The sequence below is a fragment of the Neofelis nebulosa genome, chromosome 2, assembly GCF_028018385.1.
Source record: "Neofelis nebulosa isolate mNeoNeb1 chromosome 2, mNeoNeb1.pri, whole genome shotgun sequence".
NCBI classification, from domain to species: domain Eukaryota; kingdom Metazoa; phylum Chordata; class Mammalia; order Carnivora; family Felidae; genus Neofelis; species Neofelis nebulosa.
In genome coordinates, this window is record NC_080783.1 from 139,463,297 (window position 1) to 139,488,742 (window position 25,446).

The 25,446-nt window shown below is 37.1% G+C and overlaps 1 protein-coding gene and 1 pseudogene across 1 annotated transcript in view; one reads left to right on the forward strand and one right to left on the reverse strand.

Annotated features, from left to right (window-relative positions):
• Nucleotides 1-25,446, forward strand: part of DPYD (dihydropyrimidine dehydrogenase) — an 863,407-nt gene that overhangs the window by 794,313 nt on the left and 43,648 nt on the right. The window lies entirely within an intron of this gene.
• On the reverse strand, nt 18,242-19,430 carry LOC131492073 (AKT-interacting protein-like; annotated as a pseudogene).

A 25,446-nucleotide genomic window follows, 5' to 3' on the forward strand; every position in this document is an offset into this window, starting at 1 on the left:
ACCATGTGTGTAATATATATCCCAAATTTGAAAAGTTTAATAAATATATCAGAGTTAATGTTTTTTACTTGATAAAAGCTTAAATTAAAATTTTAAGAAAAATATCTTGACATCTCTATAATCAGACAGCTCACAAACAAGAAATACAGTTAATATTAAGAACAGAATAAATTTTTAAGCTCACTGGTTTTTGGAAAAATTTAAAGGAAAAATAGTCTCATTTTATATCACATACTAAATAAACAAGAAAAAATTTATTAATGTATAGTAAGACAGAATTAAGTATTGGTTTGAAACTGGTGAGCTCATACATACTGATGACTCTGGAAATGCTTTTAACTCTTTGGAAAAGAAATCCTATAACTTAAAGCCTTAAAACTAATTCTAAGGAACTATTCCAAAATATATTTTTTAAATGTGCACACCAAAGTTCACTTCGTCATTATTTAATAATCAAACAGAAGTAACTAAAAACTTGGAAGCAATAGAGAGAGAAGTTGATTCAATTATGGCACATTATTGGATGGAGTATTTCAATTTCCAGGCAGCTATCTGGCACACCCCACATGATAAAAGGCAAAACGAGCAAACATCTTTTAAGAGTCATTTTACATCATGATGACTTACATGTGGAAAAGAAGGAAGGACCTGTAAGAATGACAAGAATTATGAGCGTGGTAGGTTTATGTGTGCTTTTCTCTTACTTTCCTTCATTGTCAGATTTTCCTACATTATTATTCTACCTTTATAAGACAAAATTCTATATGGGATTTATGAAATAAGAAATATAAAGCTGTAAAGATTACCACCATCTTACTCATTTCCTAGCCCAGTAAACTCTGTACTACAGTCAAGTAAATGAATGTGGAATAGATTGGAGGAATGCTCTAGTATTTTATTTATCTATAGGGGCATTAAGGGAAAAATTTCTTAACATATAAGTTTTTATTATTATTATTATTTTAATTTTTTAAGGTTTATTTATTATTGAGAGACAGAGAGACACAGAGCATGAGCATGGGAGGGGTAGAGAGAGGGGGAGACACAGAATCCGAAGCAGGCTCTAGGCTCTGAGCTGTCAGCACAGAGCTCGACACAGGGCTCCAACCCACAAACTGCAAGATCATGACTTGAGCTGAAGTCGGTCGCCTAACTAACTGAGCCACCCAGGTGCCCCTCAGTTTTTATTATTATTAACAGTTTTTGCACTGAAGTATTGACCCTCAATCTTCAAGTTCTCATTAATGAAAGCATTTAGCAGCGATTTGACTAACTGACCTAAGAATGCTGAGATGTAAGGAAGTCTGATGAGGATAATGAAGGGATTATATTTTTGTGTGTCTTTAAAAATATTTTTTTCAAAAATATTTTTTCCTCGGCTTCTTTCAACATGTCCCTCCTGATTTTAGTTGTGTTCACTTTTAATAGCACAGTAATTGTGAAGGTCACAGAAACATTTCCAAATGTATTTTATATTGTGGACACCTTAGCAACCATATATCTTCATTTAAAAGGCAGTTAAGCAAAGGAAAAAAAATGACAAAAAAAATTCATATGTAAAAAGTGCAACAAGATAACCCTAGAAACTAAAACTGTTCCATTTTCAATGATCTGTCCTCATTTCTAGTCCATCTGAGCATAATATGAAAAGTCTGTTCATGGATTTCCTTCCTCTTAGGCCTGGATCTCTTGGCTTGTTGTGGTCTCATTCTTCAGGAGTGTGTACTTTGACCTTCTCAGTAGGGGCATCTTGATTTCACCTCTGTATTGAGTCATCTGTGATCAGGTCATGAAGACTGACATTTATACTCAGGTTTCTTCAGATCCTATGAACATTCACACACACACAAATAGTTGTCTCTTCAGCTTCCACTGCTCTTGACCTTCTCACTGTATTTCACTTGTCTTGCTCTGACATATAGAAGGTACCAGCAATCCATGCTCCTTGCCCTTCGTCTTGTGCACATCCCATAACACTAACCTTTCTCAGGTGGAGCTAAGAGAGGTATTGATGTTCTTTTTGTGACCATTGTCTAACAGAGTTAGTTTATATAGTGGTACCTGGATTTCATTGCATGCATAAAAAGTACCATTCTCTTTCAGATCTTCCATATGAGAATTACAGTAGGGAAAAATATTGCACATGTTGCCTCAGTCCCTTTACCTGAAGTTATGAATTATTAGTCCCTAAGAATCAGTGAGAGCCAATAATGCTGAATACTATATTATTGTGTTCAACTTTGACCAAAAGCCTATGTGGGTTCCTTCAAGTGACTAATTATATCTGACCTATAGCCTTTTTCTCTGGGACTTTTCAGTATTTTAAAATTATTTGCATTTAATCAGGAAACCCTGAGTACCTTCTATGTATAAAGGGCCATTTTATGTACTTTACAGGAAATAGATATTATTACTAGAACATTTATACCCAAACCCTGTTCTTGTTTAAAACTTAAAACAATTTTCAATAAATGTATAATAACTGGCTAGATAGATAGACAGGAAAATCAATCAGTGAGTAGATATTAAAGTGAGAATAAAATAGAGATGGAATGGAGTTAGTAGCCAAGTATGTATCAGTGGTTCTATACACTCTAATATAGGAAGATTGAAAATAAGACTGAGCTGCCTAACAACTAATACAAAAGAGTAGAGAAATCATATATGCAACTCACAAGACCTACAGGTATAAACCAACAAAAGATAATCACAGATTTTTCTGGTAGGAACCCCTCAAGAAATGTCTATTATATATTTACAAAGAAGATATGTTCCAGAACCACATCTCTGAAACAAGGCAGTAGTTGGTTTCATAGTGCAGCACTTTATACTGTCCTTCATCATTGACAGTGACAAGAATTTTACAAATGACCATCTAGTTAAGCAGATCTCTAAAGCTTATATTTAGAGCACCTAGAAATAAAATTTAGAGAATCCAGAAAAATGGAATCTTCAGACCATTCTCCTTCAATGTTTTATTTTCAAATCTATGTTTGATCATCACTGAGTGACAGACAGCATGAGAGTACCCTCTATGACCTCCAGTGAAGTTTCCCCATGTTGCTGACTAAGGCAGATCCATGCTTTTTATTTTTCCTTTTAATAGAATATCTACAGGAAATGCTGCACATTTAGAAATGTGAGGAATACCAGAAGAATGCTCATGAGTAGAGTCAGTATTTTGTGCAAAGATAATTCTGGGTCCACTTAAAACACACTGTCAAATGAGTAATGCAGATGCTGAAGAAGCCTTAAAAATGCAACTTACAGTCGCTGGGTGCTACAGAAACTAAAATTGCAAACTATAATAAAAAGCTGAATAAAAATGGTACAATGGAGATGCAGTTAAAGGAGTGTCACAGAGCAGAGAAGGGGGATTGTTTCCACGTGGAGAAATCCAGGAATACATAAAAGAGCCTTTGAGCCACAATTTGACAGAAGAGCCATATATCAGAAAGTGAAGAAGTTCAAGAGGATTTAAGGTTGAGCAGAATGTGCAGAAGACCATAAGCTCATCCAATGCTTCTGACACAAAGGGTGTGTCAGCACTGCTGACACAAAGCAGTGCAGAGGGGGATGAGGCTACAAAGGTGAACTAGGTTGAGATGGTAAAGAGATTTAATTACAAGCAAACAAGCTAGGACTTAGTAGATAGGACAGAAAGGGGTTGTTTATTTAATGGGCTACTTAAGTCTTTTTTAAAGTAATGATGATCTTGTGGGTGGCATGTTGGAGGGTAATTTGAGTGAGAAAGGCTATAGTCAGAAGAGAATGATTAAGAAATTATTGAAATAAGGGCACCTGGGTGGCTCAGTCAGTTAAGCATCAGACTCTTGATTTCAGCTCAAGTCATGATCCCACGGTTCATGAGATTGGGCCCCTTGTCAGACTCTGCTCTGACAGAGTGGAGCCTGCTTGGGATTCTCTGTCTCCCTCTCTCTCTGACCCTCCCCCACTTGTGCTCTCCCTCTCTCTTTCTGTCTCAGAATAAATAAATAAATAAACATTAAAAAATAAATGATTGAAATAGGCCACATGAGATAAGGTCAAGGCCGAAACTGGGAAACAGCAATGAAGAGGAAGGGTGGACATGGGTGGGAGAGAACAGAGAGGAGAAATGCCTGAAGTTGATGATCAACTAGGGAGCAAAAAGGGAAAGGTTAGACATCATGCTAATGTTACCGGTCTTTGTCTATGTGACTTGATCCATGATTGTGACAAGGAAGACAAATAAGGAGGCAGTGGAAAATTTCAATCTAGAACTCAACAACTGAAGCATTTTAAGAACATAGCAAGATATTTTGGAACCAGGTTCTGTAAGCTTTCAAGAATGCTTATGGAAAGGCGTGCCTGGGTGGCTCAGTCAGTTAAGTGTCCAACTCTTTGTTTTGGCTCAGGTCATGATCTCACGGTTTTGTAAGTTCTAGCCCTGTGTCGAGCTCTGAGCTGGCAGCACGGAGCCTTCTTGAGATTCTGTCTCCCTCTCTCTCTGCCCCTCCCCATTTGTGCTGTCTCTGTCTCTCTAAAAATAAATAAATACACTAAAAAAGAAAGAGGGAGAGAGAGAATGCTTGTGGAAGGACAAGTTCCCCAAGGAGCACTGTTTGGTAACTCTGGCCTGGGCAAAGTCCGGATGGCTCCAATGGGAGAGGACAGTATAGTTGTATTTGGCATCACACCTTTGTCCACAGTCTAAATTCTCTTTTTCCTAACAGATATTATTCTACAGCATACAGAATCAAAGTATTGTTTCAGGAACTATTGACTTTAATCTTCAGCAAGGGAAAAAAAAACACCTAAAAGCATCCAAGTTGGCATAGTACATTCCCAGACTTGTATCTATTGCTGAAGCAGAAGGGCTCAGATGCAGGTTGTGAGAGCCTGATATACTGCCGTGTTCCTGCCACACAGGCAGACAGCAATCCCTCCCTAGGTCCCGTAAGAGCACTTTACATTTTCTTCCCATCTTTCAGCTCATAAACATGTTTCTCTTCAGAACACACACCATATGCCATTGGAAAAGGGTTGTAAAGTTTTATAGATATATTTGAGAGTATTATAAGAGTATAATAAAGCAAAAATAATGCAAAGGAATGGGAATTATTGAACAATGGAATTAAAATATTAGGCACGGATAACTCTAAGCACATTCAGCTTCTGTTTGTTTGTGCAAGTCATAAAGCCCAGAACTCTTGTTTAGTTCAAAGATATGAAGGCTTTGAGTTGGGTTTTAAAAAAGAAATCAACAATGACTATACTTTATTCGAAGCTTATAGCCCAGGCATCATTAAATGAGAGCTAAAGAGTATGTTTCTTATTATCTTAAATACCATATATGAAGCTCTGTGTTTTTTGAGGTGAGAAAATTTATTTTTTATTTTTTTGCACTTCCTTGGGATTTGTCCAAAGGCATTCCTTTTTCTGAAGGGATTAATTACATTCATTTCATTAGCATTTATTGAGTGTCTGTGTCAGTGAGAGTGGTTGAGGATGTAGACTAAAAACGATAATTTAAAAATTAAAATAAAATAAAAATAAATTACTGAGGAACATGTATTCCAACACGAACCAGCCTTCATTCATCCATTCATTTATTCATTCAGCATTACTAACTACATACTACTGTGTACTTGGTTCATGCAAGATCAGCAATACATACAAGATTTAGTATTGCAATATATAATAGCACGTGTGTGTATGGGGCGGGGCAGGGGGGTGTTCTGTCTTATACACTTTTTCCATCATCCAAGAAGATGTCTAAGGGAACTTGGTCATGAGTTGATGTTTCAAAAAATAGAGCCAACACAGAGGCATATAAGATAAGGAAATGGCTCCAAAAATGAAAATTTGAGGCCACAGGTCTCAAAAGGACTAGAAAAATGTGTAGCAGGTAAATTGAAATTGGAAGGATGCCAGTAGAAAAGTACGGTAGAGGCTAATTATTGGGATTTTGAACCTGATGTGACTAATAAACCTTAATGAGGATGGGGAAAATGGTCTGACAATGACCTTTCTAGCGGCTTTCAAGTTGAGCTTTTTAGAAGAATCATTGAGTATGTCATACAATAATATTTTTAAAAAGGAAACTAGATTGGGATGAGAGGTGTTTTTATAGTTTTGTAGGAAAAAAAAAAGTTAAATGGAGAAATATTGTGTCAGAAGATGAAGAAAGACTTAGCCAGCCAATGAGAGGTTTACAACTCTGCTCATAAGCATTGGTGGTACCCTTTGTCTACCAAAATCTAATGCTGTAGCCTAGCATTCAAGGATCTCCACTACTGGGACCCAGGCTCCTTTACAACCCACCTTCAACAATGCCACAATTTGTCAGAAACCCTGAGCTCCCATCAGGCTTTTGTCTGTGAGTTATATGTTCTCTGTTTCCCTCTTTCTTCTTTTCACACTTTATCTTGTGGCTTAGAGTGTCTTTTCTCTTTATGCCATACTGTCCAGACTCTGTACATGATTTAAGGCCTTGTACCTGTTTAAGACCTGTCCTGGGGGCGCCTGGGTGGCGCAGTCGGTTAAGCGTCCGACTTCAGCCAGGTCACGATCTCGCGGTCCGTGAGTTCGAGCCCCGCGTCAGGCTCTGGGCTGATGGCTCGGAGCCTGGAGCCTGTTTCCGATTCTGTGTCTCCCTCTCTCTCTGCCCCTGCCCCGTTCATGCTTTGTCTCTCTCTGTCCCAAAAATAAATAAAAAACGTTGAAAAAAAAAAATTTAAGACCTGTCCTGTCTCTCCAATTGAATATATTATTTCCCTCCCATGACACCATTTTCCACTCGATTAGTATTCTTTAAGCCTCTCTTCCATTTTCTGGTAGACTATAAACCCCTCGACAGTAACACCCAGGAGTTCTTTCCACAGCCTTGCAGAGTGCCTTGTACATAAACAAAACTCAGAAATATTTGTTGAATGAATGAATGACTGTCCAGGCAGAGCAAGGCAGAAAAGTCCCAAAGAAAACCTAGGATTTGAAAAAATTCCAAGGTACTATTTTTAGGGGATTAAAAAAGAACTGAAATGGGAAAATCATATGCAGAAAGCACATGAAAGAAAAGATGTAGTTTTTACTACCCATTCATTCATTGATTTACTTAACAAATATATTTAAGCACCAAATAGCTTAGGGGAAAGTTCAGGGACTGAGCATTATGGAGTAAATGCTATGAATGGGTTAATCCCATGTGTTATGAAAGTAAATGTTAGCAGGGAGTGCTTCCCAGAGGAGACAATATCAAAGCTGAGACCTAGAGAAATAGTAGGAATATACCAGATTAAGAATAGAGGGAAGGTAAATAAGGTCCAGAGAACAACATGTGCATAGACTGTGAAGCATGAGATATTATGGAGCATTTAGGGACTATAGGGAGTTTAGTTTGTTTGGAGATGAAGTGTGGACAAGAGGAAGAAGGGGCCAGGGAGGCAAGTCAAAGCAAGTGCTCGAGAGCTTTCGACAAGACATTTATATAGAAATGTTTTATAATCTGTAGATAATAAAAAAATTATTAGGATGGAATCAAGATTGTCAAAGGTTTACTGAAGGATATTTTTCATATACTCATATTCAAAGTTTACAGTCTAGAGACAAGAAGATATCCCAAACTAAATCAAGTGGGAACTTGGTGCTGAAAGTGGAGAAATGGCCACTGCCTCTCAATTTTTCCAGCCGTTTATCACTTAATACCACATCTGTTTAGATGACGGTCAAAAAAGCAGTTCTGCAGTTGCACATGTACAGTAAACTTCACTCATTTTTATCCTGAATATTGGGGATCTGTGACAAGTCAGACAAGAGTAAGGCTAAAGTTGGTCATTGTACTATTATGTCCTCAAAAGGATTGATAAACCATTAATAGTCCCAAAATAAAGGAATCATATAAATTATTTATTTGCTAAACAGAATTAACTATTTCTAAGCATCTTAAAGGCACCTATTTAATGTAAAAATAAGTTGTTGCTTATCAGTTTATTCTGGCCTGTTTAGTAAATTGAGTCCCTTAAAGCCCAGGCCTATGCAAAGATTCAGCATAGTTCTAACAATTCTACCTACTAGAAAGTTATAAAACTAGAATTTCTCTTTCACACCTATGTAGATGGCCTGAGGTTTTATTGAAATCTTAATTTTCTACAACAAATGAGATGCTTCATCTGCATGATTGGGGAGAATCAGAATGTCAACGATGCAATACACTTTTGATTTGTTTGTTAAAACAAAATTATGTCATGGAACCAAGATAGTCTTTTTAAAAAGGAGGTTCATCCACACAGAATAGGAGGCATGATCATGCAAGATCAATTTCCATTCACTTTACACAGGAAAACAAAAACAAGCAGCTTCTTTCTTTCTCATTAGTTAATGTATTGTAAAAGAATCCTTTTTAAAGATTTCAAATTTGGGGCACCTGGGTGCCTCCGTCCGTTAAAGCATCCGACTTCGGCTCGGGGCATGATCTTACGGTTTGTGAGTTTGAGCCCCGCGTCAGGCTCTGTGCTGACAGCTCAGAGCCTGGAGCCTGCTTCGGATTCTGTCTCTTCCTCTCTCTCTGGCCCTCCCCTTGGTTGTCCTCTGTCTCTCTCTCTCTTTCTCTCTCTCTTGCCCTCCCCTTGCTTGTCCTCTGTCTCTCTCTCTTTCTCTCTCTCTCTCAAAAATAAATAAACATTAAAAAAATTTTTTAAAGATTTCAAAATTAAGGTTACAACAAAATTATACAAGCTGTGGTTTTACATTACTAATCCATTTCCACCAAATGTTATTCTGGTGAAACTAGAGTTTCTCTTTCACGCGCACTGGAAAAAGTTAAACTCTCCAACTTCCTATATTAGGCTCCGTGGGTTTTAGAGAAAATATATGGCCCCCACATTCAGCAGATAAAAGGAGTAAGGGGCTTTTCTAAATTCACAAAGCAAGGGCCACCCCACAGTCATTAAGAGATGATCAGATAAACAATTCGCCGTGTGGAAGCACAGATATTTGAGGTGGGAGGAGAGTGGGAGTGGATTACCCCAGTGTTCAAAGATGCAGACAAATTTTAGTAGCATCTGACTTTTCTCAGTGAACTGATAGCCATTGAAACCAAATATTTTGTCCCTACTATCTGTTCAAATAGGAGGGATAAATTCCAAATAGACCACAAAGGCTGTATTTTTTCATCCTTGGCAGATACTTAAACATGTTTAAGGAAATAATATAAAATGCAAAACACAAGATCTTATGTGGACACTGACCTGTTGAATCTGTGCTTGGAATAAACATAGTTCTTGGTTTCCCTGAACTATCTCTTGGGAAACTGTGTCTCTCCATGTTTTTAAAATACTCAGAAAAGTTACTAAAATTGCCGTGTTAAAGCATCATGACCCAGTTAACATTGACTATTTGACTTTTCTCATAACAAAGTATTAAGAAAAATAAATAACCTAAGGGCTAGGAGAATTATTTTATTAAGGGCTGAAAGCTGGTCAAACTAATGATACATTAAAATTCCAGAAATCTGTGCTATATGGAGCAGGGCAGGGGAGCCATTTGCTTTGGCAAAGTGACAAAGAAGAAGTTCATTATGAAGATTTCCTCTGGTTCCTACACATCAGACATTGTGTCATTCCAAACCATAAATCCACCAGTTGATCAGTGACTTTCACACAGAAATCGAGGGTGCAAAATACTTCTTCCAAAGTTGTTTAAATGAGATAAAATTCGAGCAAAAGTGGAATTCAAGAAACTCCATCATGATTTAAAGTGCAGGAATGGAACTTCACAATGGCAAACCAAATTTGGCAGGGACCCAGATTTGTTATTGCACATTGATCCAAATCACCCGGGCTACTCCTATATGCTGTGAGGCTCAGAACCTGCACTGTCCTGACAACTCAGTAAAGATGTCTGTCTAAGCACAGCAGAGGCTAAAGGAGAAAAAGGGTATTGTAATGAAGCTTTAAAAAATCTCATAAAGATTAGGTAGAAAATATAAAAATTAGAGAAAGATGAATGAAGGAATTAAAACACAAAAGTAAATGTTGATATGCCTTCATCTATGTTTTCTTGATTAATAAATGCTCTCATCCATTTTTAAATCATCTAGATTGTTGATTCGCTTACATTCAAAGGACCAATAAAGAAAAATTTTATAAGTAAGCTAGTTTATAAATGTGATGTCAAGGAGTATATATATTTTTCTTCATATATTTACCTGCTTATCAGATTTAGAAAATAAGAGAGTCCTCTGGGCTATTGAAGGTACTATATTTCAAACCCTATTCAGTTGAATTTTTACTGGTTTTCTTAAATTCATCGGGAAAGTACCAATTTCAGAGGATAATAAAGGACCAAGTCTCAATGAACTGGTCAAACCCCAGCCTTAATATTAGAAGCAGAATTTATTAGAAAAATAAATTTTAACTATAGGAAGTGTGGTAAACTCTTTATGTGTATATCTTAGTACTGACTGATATACAAAGCATAGGTTTCTAATACGGAAAAATACCCAATTTTCAGAATTCATATGAGGACCTACAATGTTATTGTTAATATTAAAATTTTCAGTCTCTAGTTCATCAACTGAAAATGGAGGCTTTTTTTTTCAAGTTTTTTTTTAATGTTTATTTTTGAGAGACAGCGTGTGAGCAGGGGAGGGACAGAGAGAGAGGTACAGAATCCAAAGCAGGCTCCTGGCTCTGAGCTGTCAGCACAGAGCCTGATGTGGGGCTTGAACCCACAAAGCGCAAGATCATGACCTGAGCCGAAGTCAGCACTAAACCAACTGAGCCACCCAGGCGCCCCTGAAAATGGAGGTTTTACCTTTAAATTTTAAATAAATGTGTCAAGAAAGACCACGTTTCACTATTCCCTGGCCACATGGTAGTGAACCTTGACTTTCAAGATAACAGAGGACAGTCTAACCAGATCTAAGTATAGAAGAAAATTATCTGAGGGAAAACACAACCTTATACTTAATTTGACTAATCAGAGCAGTACAATCAAGAACGAAAATGTCAATCAATGGCATGAAAGAGTCACAAAATGATCATCCACTAGTCTCTGCAAAAGTCACACTCCTTTTAGGTCAAAGTGCAGTTTTCATTGTCAGTTTTCAGGAAGAAATGTAAAGATAGCAAAGATGGTTAAGAGCTACTACTTTTTTAAAACTAAAGATTAAATGAGTGAAATTAGGAAAGATGAAAGCAATGGGGTTTTTAGAGAACAGAATTTCAACAAAATTTACTTGCTTACTCTCTTCAGGCATATATAGCAGGCTGACTTTTGGTAATGCCATATGATAATTCTCTAGGCACATGGAGGATAAAATCAGATAAGATTGATTCTCCTGAAGGTTAAATAGTTTGGTTTGCAAAGAAGGAAGAATTTCTTAACCAGTCAGAATACTAGAAAGGTTGATGAGCAGTTGCAAAATCTCTGTCTAGGAAGTCTTTGAAAAGCAAGTACATGACTCCATTCTGGAATATTCTAATTTTATCTCTTAATAATTAGAAGTTGGATAAATTCCATAGTTCTTAAGGTTTATACTTATAAAATACTTATAAATATTTATTTACTTGACTAATTATATTTGCCAACATTCCCCATTACTCCCACAGAAACAAAATAAAACAAAACATATTTCCTAAAACATAGATTTCTGAAGGAGTCTACCCTCTCCTTAATAGCTATGTGTTTCCCCAGTAAAATAATACAACATTTAATACCCAATCTCCAGTATAATTAACCACCTATGATTTTAACTTTTTAACTTTCCTTCTAGTAAGCATGTCTACAAGGTAAGTGGACTGACTACCTGAGGCTAATTGCTATTTCTCAAATGCGTTCTGCTTCTCTTGCCACCATTGCCAATGCTTTTAATGCCATTTATCTCATCTCTGCTGTTGAAAGCACTGTCCTTCAAGACAGTATGTGCCATGTCCTGCTCTGGACTTGGAACATATAAACTAACCTGCCTAGATCATAATCTACCTGTAGACATAGGCTGTATCCCCTGCAGTGTCTGGCATGGTAATTATGCCATAATGGCCCTCACTGAACTACTTTACTTAAAGTATGCTGGACCAATAGCTAAAGTCTTGTGTCACACTCAGACCAGCTAGGTTCGCGTCTGTAACACACAAGTCCCCAAATCTGACTATTTACAAGCCCATACTTCAGCTAATTTCTCGTCCTGGGTTTGGAGTTGGGCTTCCTCTCTTACACGAAACTTCTTGCGGAGGTCCAGAAGGTTCTAAGAGCAACAGGTGGTTTTCTTCCCAAACACAATCAGTATGCAGAGCAGCCTGCAGTAACCCCTCTATGTGGGGCCTTAGTTCTGGGGTGACAATCAAGGTGCAATTCCCACTCTCAAGGGACAGACAACCTGGCAGATGTGGCCTCATAACATTTCTTTGGGAAACATATTTATTAAGCACCTACCATGTGTCAAACACTGTGCCATGTTCTAAGGATAATTTAGTGAACACATAGTCATTTACATTGTACTTGGGATGGAGATGGACAATAAACAAAATAAATAAGTTATAAAGTAAAGGTGAAAATTCTAAGTGCTAGCTAAGCGGGAAAAAAGGCACAGAAGGAGTATAGACAGACACAGCTAGGGGAGTGGCAGGAGGCAGAAAAAATTTTAATTTAAATAAGATGGCTAGGAAATGTGATATTTGAATGAAGACTTTAAGAAACAATTCCTTTGACATGAGATTCCTGTTGAAAATGCAGCAGATTTCACCCTCCTTGTGGGATTTTCTGCACCCTTCCTACCATAGTGCTGTTTGCTATGTGATATTGATCTGGCTTCTGTCTCCAGTGAGAGCATAGTGCCCAGAGCAGTGTTAAGGTTCTGTCTGCAGGTTATTCTCAAGTTCTGAAATATAGGGAGAAAAGAGTGAAGCCAAAGAGTCCTTTTTTGGTGCACTGACAGAAAACACAGTGATGTTCATTACTTAGAACTCTCCCCAGGGATTAAGCGTGATTAAATAGCCCCAGTTTACTAAAATGATAGGGCTTCACTACCAAATACACACGTCAGACAGTTGGTATCCCATTTTTGTAGTGTTTCACGAGCATCTTTAGCAAAGCTAACAATGTAGGCCTGGATTGCTTTCTCCCTAGAGACGCTACACATCTCTCCAACTTGCTGTGTGCACATTGATTTCAAAAGGAGCTTTGCACTCACAAGAAAAACACGGAGGGCTTAATATGTGACCCATGGTTTTTACAGCCACACTATTAAAAAAAAAAAGGGACGAAACTCAAAGCATTTTCACATTGACAGGAATTGGCTGTTTTGACAAGGGAAAGTCATGGCATAGGATTTTTTAGATAAATTAACAGAATGAAAGTGCTAAATTAAAATTGCAACATTGATTTCCTTTTTAGCTCAGCTGTGCATTATATAAAAGGGTCAGAGGCAGGATTTATTATGGGCGATGAGTCTCTGTCGTCCACTAAGATAGACCAGTGTATAAAATAAAGTTGTCCATTTCAGACACCCTTTGTCTCCAAGGAAAGCTGTCTAGGAGGCCCACGGGTGGCAAAGGCACTGAAAGGAAATGGAAATTGATAATCGGTCCTGTTAGGCTGATTCTCTGCATGTTCAATTCATATCCTTTTGAAAAGAAGAGATTAAGATGAAACCTCATTGAGGAATACACATTTTGAAGAAAATAGAAACAAAGGTTCTGCGAGGCTATTTCAGTCGGTGTCAAATGTGAGAACAAGGCGACGCAAACTTATATGAAGAAAGGGCATTAACAAAATCCCCAGACAAAGAAGAAGCTAATAGCAAATATATGCAGCCGCCTTTGTGGATGCTCACAGGAGAAGTGGTACAACTTGATTTACAAAGGACCTGGATAATTATTTGTTACTTGGAGCCAACCCTGCTTCTCCCTCTGCAGAGGGCGGGCACTGACCATCTGCGTGTCTTAGTTTTGCTTTTGTATGGATGAGAATTAGCCACATTTTTGTGGCTGGTAAGCTTTGCATGAAGAGATGTTTGAAGCACTGGCTTTGTTTTGTTTTAAATCTTTAAACTGTTCCCTCAGCTTCAGTCATAGGATTATTGCACATCTAACCACAAATAAATTGAAATATCAGCCGAAGAGAGCACATGTTGCTCACTGATGGAATAATGGACGGCAGGTGGTAGAGGGTTTTGTTTTCAGAAAAGCACAGGAGGCTAGAAGTGACAAGAGCGATTCTGAGAGAGGGCTGAAACTGTCAGGATGGAGTCATGGGGGTCAGTAGTTCCTGAGCTGACCTTTTTAAACAAACCCTGAGACGACCTTTCACTGCGTCCTCACAGCAGTAGAGCATTCATGCCAGAAAGGCTGCCCCTCCCTCCAGATATTGAGAGTTTGAACAAAAAGCATATTTTCTATGATAGGGCCCATGTTCAACGCTTCACTCACAGGGCAGCCTGACACTCCCTCTCCTGTCAGCCTGTGACACGCGATCCTAACTGCTCACCTGCTCCGGCATACACACTAGCATCTGAGCTCTCCCTTAACACCTTTCCGCAGCCTTTGATATCATCTTCCTGTCAAATCATGGAAATCGAGGGATTCAGCAGCAGAGCGGGACACTGGGTGTGCTAATTTCCATGTCATTGCCTTGAATGGTGTTCTAGCGCAGAGCTGTTACCCAGAACTCTCACCTGGCTTTTGGGGACACGCTGAAGGGCCGAGATGTGTTATCATGGCATAAAATCCACTTCCTAATGTTTGTGAGCCAGAGTTATAGACTGCACAGCATAAGGCTTTCTTTTCAGATACTGTTCTGTCTGGCCTCTATTACGTCACCAGAAGTCACCAAAAGCAGTGCACCTAGTGTGCTTTGTACTGAAGACGTTTTGTTCAAAATTGCCAGTATCTGAAGGCAAAGACCTTTTATCTCCAAAGTCTGGGAAAAACAATGAGGGTTTTCTGCCTTCATCACTAAATAATACTATATTATTCATCTTCCCATTAAAAATGTCTTAAATGATGATAGAGTTTATCTTACAATATGAGGTGTCCGTTATGGGATCTCCGCTCCTCGCTCACGGCATCATGCAGATACCGGGTTCATCCTGGGACCCGGGATTCCAAAGTCACACACCTAAATTTAGGAACTTCTTTCCCACTCACAACCAACCCAGTCATTTTCTCACTATACTTCAGTCCTCTGGTGACCTGGTCTAAAACACTGAAATGTAAATCATTAAAAACAAACAAGCTTTTTAAAAGTTTTGAAGCAAATTCAAGTGACTACAAAACTTAAAATTAGGGGTTTTTTCCCCCAGTTTGGATCTATGTATTTCTCTAATCTTTTGAGCAAGAAATAAGAGGAAATTTTGGTGAAAGATACCTTGGAAAAGACTTAATTTTCGAATCTGGCAGGAAAAAAATAATGTAAACAAAGACCCAGAACCTTAATCTCCTGATCTCCTGTTTCCAGACTTGGTACTCTTTTCAATAGACACAGCCATTTCCCAGTACTTAAGCAAACACAGAAACTTAATAAAAGTAGCTCATTATTGCTGGACCTAATTTTTGATGTCCTCCCCATCCCTGCCCCTTTTTAGAAGCCATGGAACCAATTTTATAAACATCTATTATTAAAATATATTATGTATGTATGTGTGTGTGTATATATATATATATATATATATATATATATTGTATTTTATATACAAAGACACATGTATATTTAAATGGTCTATATGCTGGGAAGTTTCCGACTTGAAAAAAATGTTAAAAAAGAGAGACATGGGGGACGCCTGGGTGGCTCAGTGGGTTAAGCATCCAACTTCAGCTTAGGTCATGATCTCCTGGTTTGTGAGTTCGAGCCCCATGTCGGGCTCTGTGCGGACAGCTCAGAGCCTGGAGCCTGCTTCGGATTCTGTGTCTCGCTCTCTCTCTGCCCCTGCCTTGCTCACGCTCTGTCTCTCTCTGTCTCAAAAATAAATAAAACATTAAAAAAAATTTTTTTAAGAGAGACATGGATGGAACTAGAGGGTATTATGCTAAGCGAAATTAGTCAGAGAAAGACAAATATCATAGGACTTTACTCATAGGAGATCTTTAAGATACAAAACAGATGAACACAAGGGAAGGGAAGCAAAAATAATATAAAAACAGGGAGAGGGACAAAAACATAAGAGACTCTTAAATATGGAGAACAAACAAAGGGTTGCTGGAGGGGTTGTGGGAGGGGGGTGGGCTAAATGGGCACTAAGGAATCTACTCCTGGAATCATTGTTGCACTATATGCTAACTAACTTGGATGTACATTTAACAAATAAATTAAATTAAAAGTTTTAAAAAAGAAACAAAGAGACATGGAAAAAGCATCTAGGCAAAAGGTTAAGGGCAGGGGGGATATAGAAGGGAAAAGAAAGAAGGTGTTTTCACAATGGAACCTGAAGATTATAAAGAAAGCTCAGGATGCCCGAGAAGGGAAGGTTAGCCTGGACTGGGAGGGGAGGCAGTGGATCTACCAAGAACATCTCCTTTTCCTGAGTATCAGCAAGGTCTATTTAGAAATAACCAAAAAAGGAAAAAAGAAGAAGAAAACAAAAAGAGACATGTGAAAAGAAAAGGCCAATGAATAGATAAAATTATCATTATAGTTCAAAAAAGGAAAAGTAAGTATCTATTCTGTGTAAGAATGAAAACAGAACTGTAACCTCAGATAGAGAAGAGAATTAAAGAATGAATTGTTATGCATGACTCTTTGGCAATAAAGTGTAGAGGGAGGAGGTAATTTCTTACCAATTATAAACTACCAAATTTTGAAAATATATAACCAATAATCACCTAAAGAATTGGAAAGCAGATTTTAAAATTCACCATTCAAAAGATAATAGGAACAAGTAGTTTCACAGCTGAATAGCTGATAATTTTGTCGGAGTTTCTGTTATTTAAAAAATTCCAGCTTTTAAAAAGATATAAAAAACTCCCTAATCAATTTATGAAACTTGATCAACTTTACTACCAAAACCAGATAATACTGCAATAAAATATATATATATATATATATATATATATATATATATATATATAGAGAGAGAGAGAGAGAGAGAGAGAGAGAGAGAGAGAGACCATTTTCCACTTAAGAATAAAGGTGCAAAACTGTAAACCAAATAATATTAAAATTGAATCTTTGATATTATAATGAAACTAAAGTTCCATGTAATAGATCCAGATAATGGATTAATTTTGTCTTCTAATTTTCTCTTTATTAACTTGGTAGAATGTGGATAAACCCCAGTATATTCTAGGTTGAATCAGTATGAGAAAGATGATAACAGTGCATGACCTGGCTTCCTCTAGGTGTCCCCTGCAATTATATAGCAATAATAAAGCTTTCACCTATGATTCCGAAGTAATCCTTTAGTGAAGACTGTTCAGGAAAAAAGTCTTTGTTCATCCATACATTCATATATATAGTACTTGAAAGCATCAAATAAATGAGTGACTCTTGATGATGATAAGGCAACCAATAAAGGTTTTATACAGGAAACCTGTAGTGTTAGCACATTGAACCTGTCATTATGCTGCTTTTTATCTTAGGGGACTTAAGTTTCTTGTTCAAGCATCTGCTAGGGTGGATATTAGAAGAAAATAACCCAATTCAGTAATTCATCTCCACTACAAAACATTTCAGGAAAGAGATTGTATACAGAAATGAATTCTGTGAGAAAAGTTACCCATTTCTCTCATTTCACACCGGCTGGATATAGCCAGGCCTCCTAAATTAGTGTCTCAGTAAGACACATCATAGCTTCCCTTTAGAAGGTATCCAAGATACACTCAATTTGGGTCTCCTCACTGAATAGTGAGTCAGCTAGAGAGATCAATGCCTAAAGAATTGTGGGTGCTCATAAACATTGGTTTAACTTAATTGGATCATTCAGACGGAAGATTATCCAGGCTCTCAAATCACTTTACTTCTCCTCTCCATATACTAACATGTGTACAACTGAAACCACTGATTTAAAAATCATTACATAGTGCTGAGCTCTGTCTACTCTATTAGTTTAAATGAATGTACCTCACCTTTAGGACTATCTTCAGAAAAATAGTTAAACCTCAATGTCCCCAATAATTTAGAGTACTAAACTAGATAACCACCCTAGAGGCACTCTGACAGAAGTAATGCATTAATTACCTAACGGGAGGTTTCCAAAACTTGCTGTTAGAACTAAGCATCCATGGACAACACTGATAGTGGTCCTTATTCACACGGTTTTACCCTTCAAACAGCCCTTTGTCTTTGATCAGCGCTAACTAGACCCAGGTCCAGCAGGAAACTGCATGGCACACCAGATTCACCGGGGCTTTAAGTTGCTACTCTTCTCCCTTCTCTACTGAAAGCTTGTCCTGAACCAAGCTTTACCCATGACAGGCCAGCAATAAGAAATTTTATTTGTGCTGTATTTCAGGCTTCTTTTTCTGAGTCAGCATCTTCTCTCTGGCTTCATCATGTACAGAAAGATTCTACGGAGAAAAGTTAATTTAATGCATAAAGGCCTTCTATTTTAGGTTGTCAAACAAACAAGCAGTGCACATTTTAACATTGTCAACCACTTTACTTTTAAAAACCTGTGGGGGCGCCTGGGTGGCTCAGTCAGTTGAGCATCTGACTTCAGCTCAGGTCATGATCTCACGGTTTGTGAGTTCGAGCCCCGCGTCGGGCTCTATGCTGACAGCTCAGAGCCTGGAGCCTGTTTCAGATTCTATGTCTCCCTCTCTCTCTGCCCCTCCCCCACTCATGCTCTGTCTCTCTCTCTCTCTCTGTCAAAAATAAATAAACATTAGAAAAAAATACATAAAAAGCTGAGCATCTTTTTCATATAGTACTACAGCCTCTGGGTTTAGGGGCCTTACATATCAATCTTGTAGAAAGCATTCCTTGCATATATTAATACTTGCCAAATATGATTATGGTTCTGCTTCTAGTTTGCAAATACTCCCTTCACATCTAGTTCATCTGAAGTGAGATCAACTAGCAGGTGAAAGATGGGAATATCAGAAACCAAGCATGGACTTTCACTATCTGGGTAGTTATCAGGGATGTGAACTTAAATACACTGTCTTGATAAAGTCCAAGCTGTATGAATACTACTCCAAATCACATTAATGCAGAGCAGTAAGGTGACTGCACATAGATAGATACCTGGTAACTTATGCTTCACAACCAAGATAAATTCTGCAAAAGTATATTCCAGCTAGAAGGGTCCACAGGAAGCACGTGTACCATTTGTTGTCTATTGCTGGGGCAGGAGATGTCCGCTTAGCTATGAGCAAAGCATTCTGGGGAATAGAAGGCAGCTGTTTCTTTGGAGCAGTGTGTAGAGGATTAGTTATAACATCCCCTATTAATGTCTTCTCTTTACCATCAGACCATTTCCATACGGAGCTTGCAGACATGCTCCAGAAAGGGTTCATAACATGAACTTCAAACAAAGACATTCAGTGATCTGTGTCATCAAAGTCTCCTGTCCTCAGGATTCACTTTACTGCTCCCCATGCTTGGTTTCCTTTCTGCTAAACAGGGGCTAATGACTCTGGCCTTGAGAGACTGTCAGGACGAGGAGGTGAGATAATACAAATCACTCATACGAAAGCCCATTTTTAAATGCTTATGAGGTAGATGTTACCTTTATGGGTCTTAAAAATGTATAAAATCCCACCTTTCACTCTCTCTCACCAATTGTTGTTTACAAATCTTCTAACTCCCTTACAGATACCTTATTTTTCCAACGTCAGCATATTTGCTGCTACCACCTCTAATCTATATATAGTCTTTGTTTCATATTTTTACAAATTGGTTTCATTATCTTTGTGAAACTTCTCCCATTCTCACTGACTTATAAGGACTGGGCTACGAAAGACATCAGTAGCCAATCAAAAATGCTCTTCTTGGGGTGCTTGGGTGGCTGAGTCGGTTAAGTGTCCTGATCGCATGGCTTGTGGTTCGAGCCCCAGATTAGGCTCTGTGCTGACAGGTCGGAGCCTGGAGCCTGTTTCAGATTCTGTGTCTCCCTCTCTCTGCCCTTCCCCTACTTGTGCTCTGTCTCTCTCTCTCTCTCTCAAAATAAATAATTTTTTTTCAAATTGAAAAAAATGTTCTTCTTATTTAATCCACACATGAACCAATCAGAACTTAGTGTGAGGGTAACACTTAGCTCTATAACTCTGTTCTGCTCTGTTCATTCTGTCTGGAAGTACAGAGGATACTTGCCAATAGTACTTGCCACCAAATAGTGCTCTAGTGATGCAGTGTTTTTAGGCTCAGGGATATTCAGAAAACTACAGTTGTTTGGATAGCTCAACATTGCAGGGACAAAGTTTTATTTTGTTTATTTGTGTATAAATATTTTCATATGCATACCTATCTAAATGTATATCTTCCTTGAGAAATATAAATGAAAAATAACTCACTCTCCTAAAAGCTAGCACTAGAGTTTTAATTCTTGGAAAGTTCACATTACAGTTTAATTCTTTGAGGTATGTTAATATACCAACACCCCATAAGGATGGGCATTTTGTCATATATTCAGAAATAAAAATCTATAACCTCAAATATATAGAGTGCTTTGCTAGAGTGACTGAACATTTCTGATTTGATATATATTTAAACATATTTTAGAATTAGGCCTGAAGTGTGTGCTTAACAAATTTCTGTCAGTTTAGCCATTAAATATGCATTCTCTCACAGCTTAGGTTTGCTTGATAGCTACCATTCTAAATTATGATTTGAAGCTCATATTAAAAAACAACAATAGGATAATGATTTGGGCCATAATAATAATTATAATTTTATTCCCACAAAGTTTTTGTAATACTTCCCGTTAGTGTGCCATTTAAGTCAATATTTTGTTTAAATAATGGTATACAAGTAAATGTACTCACTATAGAAAATTAGCAAAAGACATAACTGTAAAAAAGATCACCTCTAATCTCACTACTCAGAGATCCCAACTGTTATGCAGGTAACTGTATACGTATGGAAACAATAATTTCTTAAATTATAGCACTTCATATACTGCTCTAATTCTTTTTATTTCTGCTAAAAATATATTATGTAAGAATTTTATATACTTCTTATAATCCTTCTAAATACGATTTTCTTTTTAATGACCATCTAAGATTTTGCGAAATAAATGACAATTTAGGCAATCTGTTGCTTTGAAATTTTTAAATAATAAAATCAAAATCCATTATGATGAAAAAGAGAGAACTTACTGCAGCCAGTTCTGATCCTCAAGGACTTTCCCTTCAAACATGAAAAGCAAGATCATATGAAAGTCAGAGCAAGAGAAGACCCAAAGGCAGCACCCAGCCTTAATTCTGTGTGTTGACACAAAACATTTTTGAAGGCAAGTGGACAGTGAGTCTCCCCAGATTGTCAAATGTGTAATAGAATCCAGACCACTGTGTAACCAGTAATGGCTTCTTTAGCCACAACTCAAAGACATCCCATTTATACTAGGGTCTTTTTTTCAGTAGTGAATAGATTGCATTTAAATTATAAACTTAGAAAGGAGAGGTAAAAGGATTACTGAGTATGAGAGATAAATGAAGAAAAGCAGTAAAGCCTATGGATTCAGAAGGATAAGTCCCCCAGTTCATCTGACATAAGAGATGGATTACAATGTCTCTGAAGTGGGGGGCAGTTTACTTAGGAATTTAGCAGTAATTCGCATTTAAGGAATCCATTAGTACCATCATATACACGCTTCTATCATTGGATGACTAATAGGAATACATGGTATTTGCTTATGATTTTATAGATTCTAATAAAATATGACATTATCTTTTTGAGTCATTCTTATTCAGGGAAAACCTACTTTCCTAGGACTTGGCTGACGTAACCCACATCAACCATTAAATGGTATAATGATGCTGTATCTTTTGACATTGTCTTGTGTATCTTTCTCCCTGTGGCTCATTCTGTCCTAGAAAAAGTATCTCTAAGGAGCAGTGCTTGAATTAATCCCTGCATGCTGATCAACAGAAATTTTTCCTAGAAATAACTAAGTCTGTCAACTGCCCAGGTATTTAGCTCATGCAAAGATGTTCATACAGAAATTCAAGAGGTGAATTGTGCTCTTAAAAAACATTCAGACATTATGGTTTTCTTTGAAGGAACGAGGTTATTTGTGATATTTGCCCCTAGAAACCACCTTAGAAGACATAAATACAAATACATATTTTACATATTCTTCAGTTTAAAAAATTGGCATTACCTAACTTGTAGAGGAGAGATGGGGTGTCGGGGGAGGGGTGGAATGGAATTCAAGAAACAACAGACACCTATGTCAGAGGCATTCAGCTCTGGACTCAACCCAAATCAGAAGCATCCAGTGACTACTCCTCTCTGCCTTTTTCTTTCAGTTACTCACATTGTTTTCTGACGTAAAGCTGGAAATAGAACAGTGTTTGTTCCCTGCTTTCGTCTGATGCTAATTTCGTTGCTGTTGTTTCATATTCCTAAAATTTGGACTCTTATTTACAAATAGGATTTTAGGAATGATGATGTAATTTCCACATAGCATGGCTCTCAGAAAATTGAGATACCATATTATGGCTACTATGAGAAAGAAAGTTAAAAATGAGCCAGTAAGTATTTGAGGAACACAATGCATTTCATCCATTCTAAGACATTCATTTTTTCCAGGATGTCTTGCAATTAGTTTATCTTTAAATTAGCAGACTGTGAATGCTTAAAAGTTTTAGTAATATTTAAAAAAATTATTTTGCTTATTATTTTCCTCTTATCATATACACAAAACGAAGTAACATCTTAAATGGGATGAAATACAATGTTGTGTTTTCAATTTGTAGTAGAAACACATAAAATTACTCATTGGGGAGTACTTGTAACTGGTATTCTAATACATCAACATAGATTCTCTCTCAAACTCCACTAGATAGAGGAAAACACATTCTCTTGGAAAGATGGTTCACAAAAAAATTCAAAATCTCATCTGCATTCTGTTTAGAAGGTCACTTTCTAAAATCTAACTAATGGGACATTGGGCCAGGGTGGATTAATGAATTCCATAGATAATCCCTCAAAACTCAATTTATTCATTGAATTCACTTCTTTCTCTACTAAACATGTTCCCAAAGATTGATGGGTAACCAGATTAATTAATTTGTTACATATCCTTACCCTTCTTTTCTTAGAGTCAACAATGAATAAAATCCAAAGTCAGAAAGAAGTAGCACAAAGATAATCCCTAATCTGAATAACTACTTCTAAATAACAGAGGGCCTACTATGCTTTAAGTCTTTCTATAGAATTCAAATATTAGACTCAAATATGGATGTCTTACATGTATTTATATTTATGTGTGTATACACACAGTAAGCACACACATATTTAATTGCATAGCTCTATGTATTTACAAGGCTTTGGCCATAATGTTCTAAAACCACTTAAGAAGGCAAAAATGAACATACTGAAATTTCTTCCTGGGCTAGTAGAGATGAGGGGAAAAGTTATTGGGGTTTGCAAATTTATTCTAAAGAATTTTTTTAAATACCCACTGACCTACATTAATTGAAAGAAAACCAGTCAACTACAATTGTAATTGTTATCCTGTCAGGTATTTATTAATAGACAGACGGCTGTCATCTTTGTTAAAATGCTCGAAGTTGACAGAATTTCATTTACATAAATGGGTGGAAAATCCTTTTCTTACTTGTCCAACAAACTGGAGACAAAGTGCCTGCCAATGTTTTAATTTCTTTTTCATGTTCTGGTTAGAGAGTGAGAAGAATGCTTTCACTCCACAGTGTCATGAATATGATAATCTATGGAAATCACGGAAAGCAGGTACTTAAGTTAAGCATATACTGTACTATGGGAATCCCTGATGAATTCAAGTCTATTCTGTTTAGAGAAGATGTTGTTGCCTGTGAAGTGACAGACTGCCAGATGTTCATGAAGTAGCACAGTAATGGGCTCAGATCTTAGCATCTTTCCCCAACCCCCACAGATGACAGCATTTACTTCAGGCTACAGAATGGCCTTGCCTTCATTCTTTAAGAACTAGTGTTTACGCTTACTTCTCAACTACCAAATCTTCATTTTCTTAATTTTACTTATTTCAACATGTGAAACATAAAATTATATAACTATGTGAGCAATCCTTACTGTATAGGGTGTATGTAGTCTAAATGTGAAATAAGCAAATTCTCTATCATGTAAAACATGCTTAATCCATTGACTTCCCTTATAAAAGCTGGGGGAAAAATGGTTTCCTGGAGGGAGGGGGAATGTTTCTCTAGCATATTAAGCGCAAAGCAAATGTGCTAAAGCATATGTAAGTTAATAATAGAAAACTATAGCACATCGTGAGGATTTCTGTAATAATGATGTTGATGATAAGGACTAACATTTAATAAGTGCCTACTGTTTACCAAGCTCTGGCTTCATTTTATATACTTTATATAAATTATATAATCCTTACTACAACCCTGTGAAATGTTATTCACATTTTATGAATGAGGCAACTGAGACCTTATAAAGATAAAACAAAATTCGACCAGGTCAAAAACCTAGTAAATAATGGAACTAAGATTGAAAGCCAACGTCAAAGACTGAACTCTTTATCCTAAATATTCTGCTTCTCATACATTCATTCATTTGAGAATGTACAGCAGGCCAGATATTGTTCAAAGTTCTCGGGAAACATCAGTGAACAAAACTTATGAACATCCTATTCTGGTAGCTCATATCTTGTAGAAAGGATGAGATACAAAATAAATGAATAAAGAATATGATGATTATCAAAGGGGAGATTCACAGAGTATGATCTGGAGGACCTACTTTCCATATAAAGGCCCTAAGACTTATTGGGAACAGCAAAAACACCAGTATGGTTGCAGTGTAGTAAATTAAGAGGAGAGTGGCAAAAAATAAAATTAAAGGGATAGGCAGGAGCCACATAAGCCTGTAATCATTGCAAAGCTTTTAGGTTTTATTTTAAGTAAATTGGGAAATCATTTGGAGAATTTTAAGTAGAGGAGAGACATGTTCTCATTTCTATTTAAGATAATTGCTCTGGCTACTGTATGGAGAGTACATTATAGCAAGTCAAAAGAGAAAGTAGTCAGATCAGTTAGGAGTATTCCTAGTGAAAGACAGTGGAGCCTTAGACTAGAGCCATATCAATGGAGATGGTGGGAAGTGGAGAGATTTAAGTCATATGTTGAGGGTGGAGCGTAGTTTTGCTGAAGGATTGGATCTAGAGGTGAAGATAAGGGGAAAAAATGAATCCAGAATAGCCCTAGATTTTTGGCCTGAGCAAATAGGTCAGCAGTCATTCCATTAACTAAAATAGGGAAGACTGGGGAAAGAATACTTGGAGTGAAATAACAAGGGATCTACTTAAGACATATTAAGTTTGAGATTGCTTTTCAACAATTAATTAAATGTGTTAATTAAGTC